Source organism: Physeter macrocephalus, chromosome 13, assembly GCF_002837175.3.
Source record: "Physeter macrocephalus isolate SW-GA chromosome 13, ASM283717v5, whole genome shotgun sequence".
In the NCBI taxonomy this organism is placed as follows: Eukaryota; Metazoa; Chordata; class Mammalia; order Artiodactyla; family Physeteridae; genus Physeter; species Physeter macrocephalus.
In genome coordinates, this window is record NC_041226.1 from 83,601,836 (window position 1) to 83,610,851 (window position 9,016).

Below are 9,016 nucleotides of genomic sequence, written 5' to 3' on the forward strand. Positions count from 1 at the left end.
CTCAGCCCCAGTGCCTGCTCCCTTCCCTCACCCGACGTATAGACACATCCTTACCGCCTCTCCACACGGGCAGCGCAGGGTCTCCATGCCTGCCCGGGGACCACGGGGGCCCGTCCTCTGGAGGACTCCCCCCGCCACACACACACACACACACACACACACACACACACACACACACACAGCCCGTCTGTGAACACCACGAGCACACAAGCACAAAGTCCCTGGGCCCAGCACACAGAAGACTTTCCCCCTGAAAACAAGGCCGCGGAGAACAGAGACTGGGGGGTTGCCAGGAGCTGCAGGGCAGTGACTGCTCACGGGTACAAGGTTTCCATCTGGGGTGATGGAATGCTCTGGAACTACATAGTGGTGATGATGTACGTGTACCAAATGTCACTTTATATGTTAGATTTTGTATATTTTACCACAATAAAAGACCCCAAGCCACAGGTTCCAGAGCACGGTGGAGGATTCAGTGCCAGCTTCCCATTTCCCAGGGGACAGGGACAGTTCCCTCCAGGCAGACACACGCCACCCTTGGCTGACGGCAAGGACCTGCCATCCACTCCTAAAATCTAAGGGATGTGTCACTGCGATTACATCCGTTGCAGTCACAGGCATTTCTGGAGCATTTGGAGGCCCCAGGCCCACTCGGGGAGACGGAAGCCGTTTCCTGCCCGCCTCTGAAAGAACCTCTGGGGCTGCTGTTATCGAGAATTAAGCAAGTCCCAGCAGAGCAGGCAGCGAGGGGCTGGTGCTGACTTCGGAAGGTGCTGAGCTCACGTTTGGCTTAGAGAAGCGCCCAGCCTTGCCCTTCCCTGCCTCTACCCACCCACGTAGCTAAATGAACTCTTCACCTGGGTGTGTGTTTTCGGTGGGTTTATCTATTACCACAGTACTCAGTCCAACAAGATAAAACTACACGGCCTTAATGTGCCCCTCTGCTGGGCTTGCACCCTTGGTTCTACGTGGGTGAAGACCTTGGGTTCCATCTCTCCTCCTGATTCTACCTGGAGAATGCAACTGAATGCTATGGGAGGTCTGGAAGGGTATCGTTTCCGGCAGGCAGAATGGATTTTAAACTCACTTTCCACAAGCCTCACACACAGTCCTTACATACTGGCCTCCTTCACAAGCACGATTTCTTTCCCAGCTGCAGCTTCAGCAGTGGATTATTCTGAGAGCCTGATCTGTGCCCTGACGAATTTCAACCTCATGGACTTTAGGCGCTAACTTGAACAATTGCACTGTTGGGACAACTGCAGATTCGCGAGCCCAGTTCAGGGCTGGGTGGGGAAGGAGACCCGCAGATACCAGGGCCCCTCCCCCAACACGCTGCAAGGGAAGTGGTTCTGGTTCGAAGTCCCACGGGCTCCAGCGTGAGTCCCTGCACGCATAAAAGCACTTCCCCTGAGGCTGACGGAGCTACAGTGCTGGGTGTTTACTGAGACAGCTATCTGGGGAAAGGGCAGAGAAAAGCAACATTTCTCCCAGCTTCCTGCCAGCCTCCTCAGCACATGAATTATTTCCAAGGGCTCATTTTGCTGGTCCTTTGCCAAAAGACTCAAGTTCATTTTGCTTTTTGCCCCCCAGCAGAATCTGAGGTGAGGGGACGTTGTCATCCCTGGTAAGTGACCACAACATGAGCTTGAAGGACACCATCCCTTAATTAATAATAAATGACCACAGCCAGCGTCTGGAGGACGCCAGCCCTCAGCCAGCCTGCGGGGCTTCGCTACGTGGCGCTTCCGGCCCTGGCTTGTGCCCAAAATCAGCAGAGCTGCCAGCGGGACTGGGGGCCTGTGGGCAGAGCCAGGGAGGCTGGCCCGGGGATTGGCCTCTGGGGAGACTCCCCAGCCCAGAGCCTCCCGTCCCAGCCTCCAGGCTCCTCCCGGGAAACTGCTTCCCACCCTCCCCACCCCCCAACTTCTCCGGGTCCCGCAAACCCGGGAAAGTTGAAGGGCGCGGGCCCCAGACGCGAGGGCGCAGCGTTGGCCTTCAGCACCACGGACAACTCCGCGCGCCGACCCCCCCCCCCCTCCCGCCGCCCCCCGCCGCCCTACCTGTCGTCGTTCTGGAAGGACTGGTCGCCCAGCAGCAGGTCCCGGAAGCGGTACCGCGGTGGCAAGGGCACCAGCTCCGAGTCCAGGTCGCTCATCCTGAGGCTGGCGGTGTCCAGGAGCGCGCCGTCCCCGCGGCCGCCGTCCCCGGCGCCGGGCTGCCTGCGGGCACACGCAGCGCCCCCTCAGCCTGCGCCCGCGCCCGCCGCGCAGGGCGGCCCCCGGCCAGCACGGCCCCCGCCCCCCGCCGCCCCCGGCCCGCCCCGCCCCGCCCCCCACGCGCCCGGCCGCGCGCGCAGCCCCGCCGCTGCGCCCACGGCTGCCGCCGGGCTGCGCGGCCCACTCCAAGCAAAGCACCTCCAGGGCGCTGGGGAGGGCCACCGCCGCCGATGTCAGGGGCAGCCACTGCACCGCCCCCGATCCCAGGGGGCCGTGGAAGCCCTCCCGGCTCCCCCAACACAGGCTGTGCCAGAGCTGGCCGCTCAGCCCTCCTCAGGGTCCAGAACACCTAGCTCCCCCTCAAAGACCCCCTTCCAGACCCTCAGGCTGCTGGGCTCGGGGGAAGTGCCCAGGAGGCTTAAGAAGAGGCCCGCATCTGCAGCCGCCCTGGGGCCAAGCAGCTCAGGTCGGCTCAGAGCCTGCGAGGGGGTGTCGGCAGGGGGGGGGGGCAGGATCCCTCTGAGCCCCCAGCTGCCCTTTGCCCAGCGTCACCAGGATTCCGGGGCCACAGAGACCCCTGTCCCAATCACCTGGCGGTGGGAGAGCAGGGGTCACACCCGGTTAACCGGGAGGGTCCCTGGCGGTCTGCAGCCTTCTGGGGAGCCAACATTGGTCTTCCGGGGCTCCTTCCCCTTTCCTGCCCCCATTCCCACCCCCAGGTGAGTTCTGGCTGCAGTCACCCGCACGCACCGAGGCTCCCGGTTTCCGGCGCCCAGGGCAGCAGCCCCCAGGGCCCTCTGGAAGTCACAACAGGCCCTCTCTGCCCTCCAAGTCGGAGGCTCGCTGGCTACCCCGCCACAACACGGCGGTGCCGGATGCGGCAGAGCAGCTGCACGTCCTTAACTAGCGCCGTGAGGGCTCTCATTTCCCTGGTGCACGTGGGCAGGGCGGGGCCCGGGCCACCAGCGCGAGTGGGCGTCAGGTCAGACCCCGGGGACTCCCGGCCCTCTGGCAACCAGCTGACCTTCCAGGATGAGTCCAGCCCAAGGCCGCCCCTAGGTGCTGCCCCTCAGGTCCCGCTGGCACACTGGTGGGGAGGCAGGAATTATCATATCTCCCCGCAGCCTCTGCCCGCTGGGCTGAGCCCTCACGCACTCTTCTAAGAGCCAAGACGCCGGGGTCGGGGGAGCAGCACATCAGCTGTGACCCTTTAGCGGTGGACCCGGGAATGGCCTCCTGGGCCCCTTCTCAGTCACCACAGGAGGCAGGGCGGATGGGCTGGGGCGGGGAGGTGGGTTCTCCCCACTGTCAGGCCCGTCCCCCCAAGGGACAGGAGTTGGAGGAGGACAGAGGAGCCCAGCTCAGCCTCTGGGCAGCTGCGGGGGTCCGCTGACCACACTCACCCCCACGCTGAAACACCACGGGCAGGCTGGACGAGAGGCTGGGAGCCCAGGGCCACTCCCCTGTGGGCACTGTGGACCCCTCCTCTCCCCCCGCAACCTGGGAAGCGCAGGCACGTTCCCTGGGCCCCCACCGAGGGCCTGGCGCACGCCTCCCGACCCCTGGACGAGCAGCAGGCAGGCGTCAGCCCCCCCATCCCACGGCCATCGGCAGCTGCTCAGGGACCGTCCCAGGCCGAGGCTGCGAGTAACCACGTGGGCCCAACACGCCTGCGTGCTGTCCTCCCGGGTCTCGGGGTCAACCCCGAGGATCTGGCAGCGTTTGAGAGATAACATTTCCTTAATTGCGTCAGCGTGGCTGCATGTTTTTCCTTAGTCACAAGCTGGCGGGGCCGTGGGTAAGGGCACGCAGGCGGGGGAACCACATGGCCGGAGGTTGGGGGCTGCGTCTTCTTGCTAAAGGCCTCTTTCAATGGCAGAACCCCAAGAGACTGCCGGCTCCCCGGGCATGGCTGCCTCTGAACCCCTCCCCACTCTGACCCGCTTCGGGTTTTCTCTCCTGGCCTCAAGGCCCGGGCACGGCAGGGCCCGTGGAAGCGCTCGGAGCCCAGGGCCTCTGTTTGCTGCGGGGGGACACAGCGGGGGGGAGAAGTGCACCAGGAGTCAGAAGGCCAGGCCCCTGCCCGCACGCTGCGGCCTGGGGAGGACGACAAGGAACGCTGCCCTTCTTCCCTGACGGTGCCGCTGGGACACCGGACGCTGGGGTGAGCGCAGGGTGGAGGGCAGACACCCCACAGGCCTCCTGGCATCCTGCCGCGCTGCGCCGGCGGAGCCGAAAGCCCACATGAACCTGAGTGTTTGTCGTGCTGGCCGAGAACCAGGGCCCCAGGTCTCCTGGAATGGCGCCCCTTGTAGGAGGGATGCGGCTGAACAGCTGCTCCCCGTGTCGAGGGGGCTGCTTGGGGCCTCTCTCCAAGCCCAAAGGCTTGTGTCACTGAGAGCTCTTGGGCATGCAGGAGTGGGGGGGGGGGGTCCCATCCCCCTCGCAGCTGAGATGGTGCAGGTGGGGCGAAAGCAAGGCCCCACCTCGGCCTCCTCGTCTCCCCTTCCTCCTCCCACCTCCCTGCGGGCCCAGAGGGGCCGGGAGGAAGTCTGGGACCCCCCAAACCACGCCCACTATCCTTTCTGTTCTGTGTGGTGGCCACGTGGAAGGACGGGCGACTTCTGTAAGAACTCAGTGCTTCGGGGGCGTAAGGAAGGCGTCCATCTTCCCGGCCCTCGCTTGCCCTCAGGACAAGGCATGGGACGTCATCTGTGGGACTCACCAACCCCCTGCCGAGCCAGGGCAGAGCAGCCCCCTCCCAGGCGAGGCCCTGGGGACTCTCAGGGCCCGTCGGCATAAACCCGCAGGCCCAGGGAGCCACCAAGGGTCCTGATGACTGAGCGGGCTCGGTCCTGCCCCATCAGTCCATGCTGGGTGGCCCCATGAAAGTCACTTCACCTCCCTGAGCCTCAGTTCCCTCATCTGTAAATGAATATCCTGATGCCTCCTACCTTCAGCAGGTGATGGTGAAGCTGCAAGGAGACAGCAAGGTTGAGGCGTGCAGCGTGGTATCTAGCACACGGGTGCGTAATCCACGCCAGTGTTTAATTTGGGGCTGGTGAGCCAGCAGGTTGGCCGAATTCCAGTGGACAAAGGGCCTGACCCCAAGCGTCAGGTTCCTGGGGTGGCCAGCTCTCCATCACGGTCTCCCCAGTTTGGCCGGAGGCCCCTTTGGGGGGCTTAGACCCGGGATACCGACCTACGGGACCCAACAAGGGAAGCTGAGGAGGAGAAAGGAAGCTAACGCCCGGCATACACGGCGGGAAGTCATCTCCCAGTCTGGTGCACATGTGCTCATGCGCCCTGACCCTCCGGGCCCAGGGGAGGGAGGGCCAGGGCCTCAGCACCCAGTACCAGCCGTGTGCCAGGCACTGTGACTGCAGCATGTGGCACAGGATCCTCAGAACCCTGCATGCAGCCAGGACTCCCCGTCCCTCCGACGGGAGGTGAGGACCTCTGGGCTCACACAGCCTAGGAAGAGGCCCGCAAGGTGGGGCGTGGGGAGGCCAGGTGCGCCTGACACGGAGCCGTCCTGTTTACCAGCAGCTGCGCTGCCTACAGGTGGCCACGGGGACCCCTCTGAGGGCCAGGACTCCTGCTTCCCTTTCCTCCCAAATCCGCCCCCTTTTTGGTGGTCAAGGAGTCAAGCACAGCTGAGGAGGGTAAAGTGGTCAGAAACCTGCTTCTCCCGCCGAAGGCCCCAGGCCCCAGTAGCTGCACAAGTTCTGCCACCTCAGTCAAACCATTCCCAAGCACAGAAAGAAACAGAAGCGACTTTGCTGATTTTCCTAAGCTGACCTAATCCCATCGCCAAAATCAGGTGCAGACAACGCCAATGTATATACGAGGCAATCTCCCTTAACACTCTAAGTACAAAAATCCTAAGTAAACTGTTACTAACTGGAGAGCAGCAGTGCATTACAACACCGTACCAGCAATACCGAATAGGATTTATCTAAAAAAGAGTGCGATATACTTCACTATGCAGAGAAACTAAAGGAGGGCTTCCCTGGTGGCGCAGTGGTTAAGAATCCGCCTGCCAATGCAGGGGACACGGGTTCAAGCCCTGGTCCGGGAAGATCCCACGTGCCGTGGAGCAACTAAGCCCGTGCGCCACAACTACTGAGCCTGCGCTCTAGAGCTCGCGCGCCACAACTACTGAAGCCCGTGCGCCTAAAGCCCGTGTTCCACTGCAATGAGAAGCCCGCGCACCGCAACGAAGAGTAGCCCCTCCTCGCCGCAGCTAGAGAAAGCCCACACATAGCAACGAAGACCCAATGCAGCCAAAAACAAATAAACAAATAAATTTATGAAAAAAAAAAGAAAGAAATTAAAGGAGAAAATCCATATGATCTTGGGAGCAGATACAGAAAAAAGATTTGTTACGACCCCCAAATCCATTAATACATCAGATATAGGGGGAGACGTCCCTAATTTGATTAAAAACAACCAAAAAAATCCAGGCAATGGTGGAATCCTGGAGGCACTCCCGCTCCAGCTGGGAACACAGGTCTGCCCACCATGATGGGCGTCCTTGGCTCCCACTGAGACGAAGCAAAGAGTGAGAGAAGGAAGAGACGGGGCTCGCGTTGTCTGCAGCAGGCATCACCGTTTGCCAAGAAAACCCAAGAGAATCAGTTGAAACCTACTAGAACAAATGAGAGCGTCTAACGGGGTCGCACTAACCGAAGGCAGGCGCGCCAAGGCGGTGGCATCGTCACGGGAGGGAGGGCCTGCTCACGGCAGCCGTGCAAACTCAGGAACCGGGGCCCCACTTGCCACCGGCCTCCAGGACCACTCGGAGCGACGGCCCACCGCTCTCCGGCGCTCTCACTGACGGCAGGAGGGGGTCGTGCTCCCAGGGCTCGACAACCCTCCTCCAGAGGAAGGGGCGAAGCTGATCAGCTCCCGTCAACGCACTCGCTCATCTTCTCAGGACCCGTTTCCGAGATTCACGCTGAAGGATAAATATGCAAGACCTGCCAGGACGGGTGTGAGAGAAAAACAGAGAAGGGACGGGCCTTGCCAGCTGTCGGGGCTAATTTACAGCTCCAGCAACGGGGTCTCTAGGGCGTGGTACGAGAGAGAACACAGAGCAGGGGAATTCAGGAGGGAAAGGAGGCCTCGGGAGGGACATCAGTAATTCAGTGTTGGCGTTGGAATGAGAGAGCCCAACCCATCCTCAGGGCCTCTCACGGGATGCTTGCAACATCCTGTGTGGTGGGAATGGCGTCCCCCCAATTTGCTGATGGGGAAACGGACGCCACAGAACTGACGTAACTCAGCTACCTGGGCAGGGCCAGTGCCGGAGCTCAGGTACTCTCAGTGGCGACGCCGTCCGGCCGCGGGCCTTCCGTCAGCTAAAGAAAGGCCCCGGCTCACAGCCCCAGGATGAGGAGGAGCCTGGAAGAGAACGCAGGGCAAAGATGCTTGGGGTCGAGAAGGCTTCTTGTTTAGCAGGACAGACGTATAAATGCTTCCACGTGGGAACAAGACACCTTTGTTTAAAGACACGCTGAAGAAAGGGAAGGACAGTGAAAGAAATCAGGTCAGTGCAAGGATGCCTCAAGTCACGCAGGAAAGACAGACGGACAGGCAGAAGACGGCAAAGGACGAACGAACAGCAGCTCGAAGAGAAAACAAAACAAAAAAATTCAACCGACACACACGTGAAGGACCTCCTGCCTCCCTGGCCATTACGGAGACAGCCCAGCAAGTACCATGATGGTGGGTGGGACTCTCTGACCCCGAGCCTCCAGCTGGGACACCCTCATCTGTGCCTAGGATGCTGGGCACAGACCCTAGCCTCACGATGACCCTGCAGACAGCTCGGACGTCCGCTACGCAGGACATGCTGCGCTGTGAAAACGCAGGTCCCAGCGACCCGAGTGGACACGTCTCTACAAAAGAACAGCCCTTTCAAAGGATCCCATTTAGGTTAAAAACTAAACCCAATCTGCTCGAGAGGACCCCAGTGAGACGGGGCTTTCTCTGGCTGCCTGGCTCATACCAGGTGTGCAGGATGTCCCCACCTCACGGTGACAGTTCGGCGGGGGATGTGTGTGAATGGTGGGCTAAGGGCTGTGCCTCATCCTTGGTGCTACACCAGGAGACACACTGAGCAAGACTTGAGTTACCGGACATGAGAAGCGCCAGGGACGACCTGCCTCTCCCCACGCATCACCAGGCTGGAGCTGCAGCCCCAGCCCTAGTCCTGGGCCCAGCCACGGGCAGGTCTCTGGGGAGCAAGGTCATATGACATCCTGGGAAAACGTCCCTTCTCCCCCTAAGGCTCTTTTATAAAGGAGTCCAGATTGCTTGCAATGCTCAAGCCAACCCGGAGTAGGACTGAGGGACGCCCCCTTTGCCTCAAAGACATGCTCCCTCTCCTAAGATGCATTCTTCAATAGCTCACACTCGGTTCGAAATTTCCAAGGAAACTGGAGACGTATGACTGACAGAGGAACAGGGGAACGTGTGCCCGTGTGTGCACGTGTGTGCACACGCGAGGGTACGCACGGACCTGTGCGTGCCTGCACGCACACAGGCGTGTACGTATGTATGCACAATGCGCACGCACGCGCACACACGTGTGTCTGCCCGCACATGCGCACACATCCCTGCCCAGCGCCCCGCAGGAGCGTCCTGCAGACGTCACAGCACCAGCAGGGTCGGGGAGCAGTCAGTCGAGCACTGGGCTGGGTGCCTGGGCGAGCAGAAAGCCGCTGAATCTCTCTGCTGACCGCCGACAGGAAAGCTAAGTGTTTCCTTCCCACCGTAAGAAAAAAGCCAGA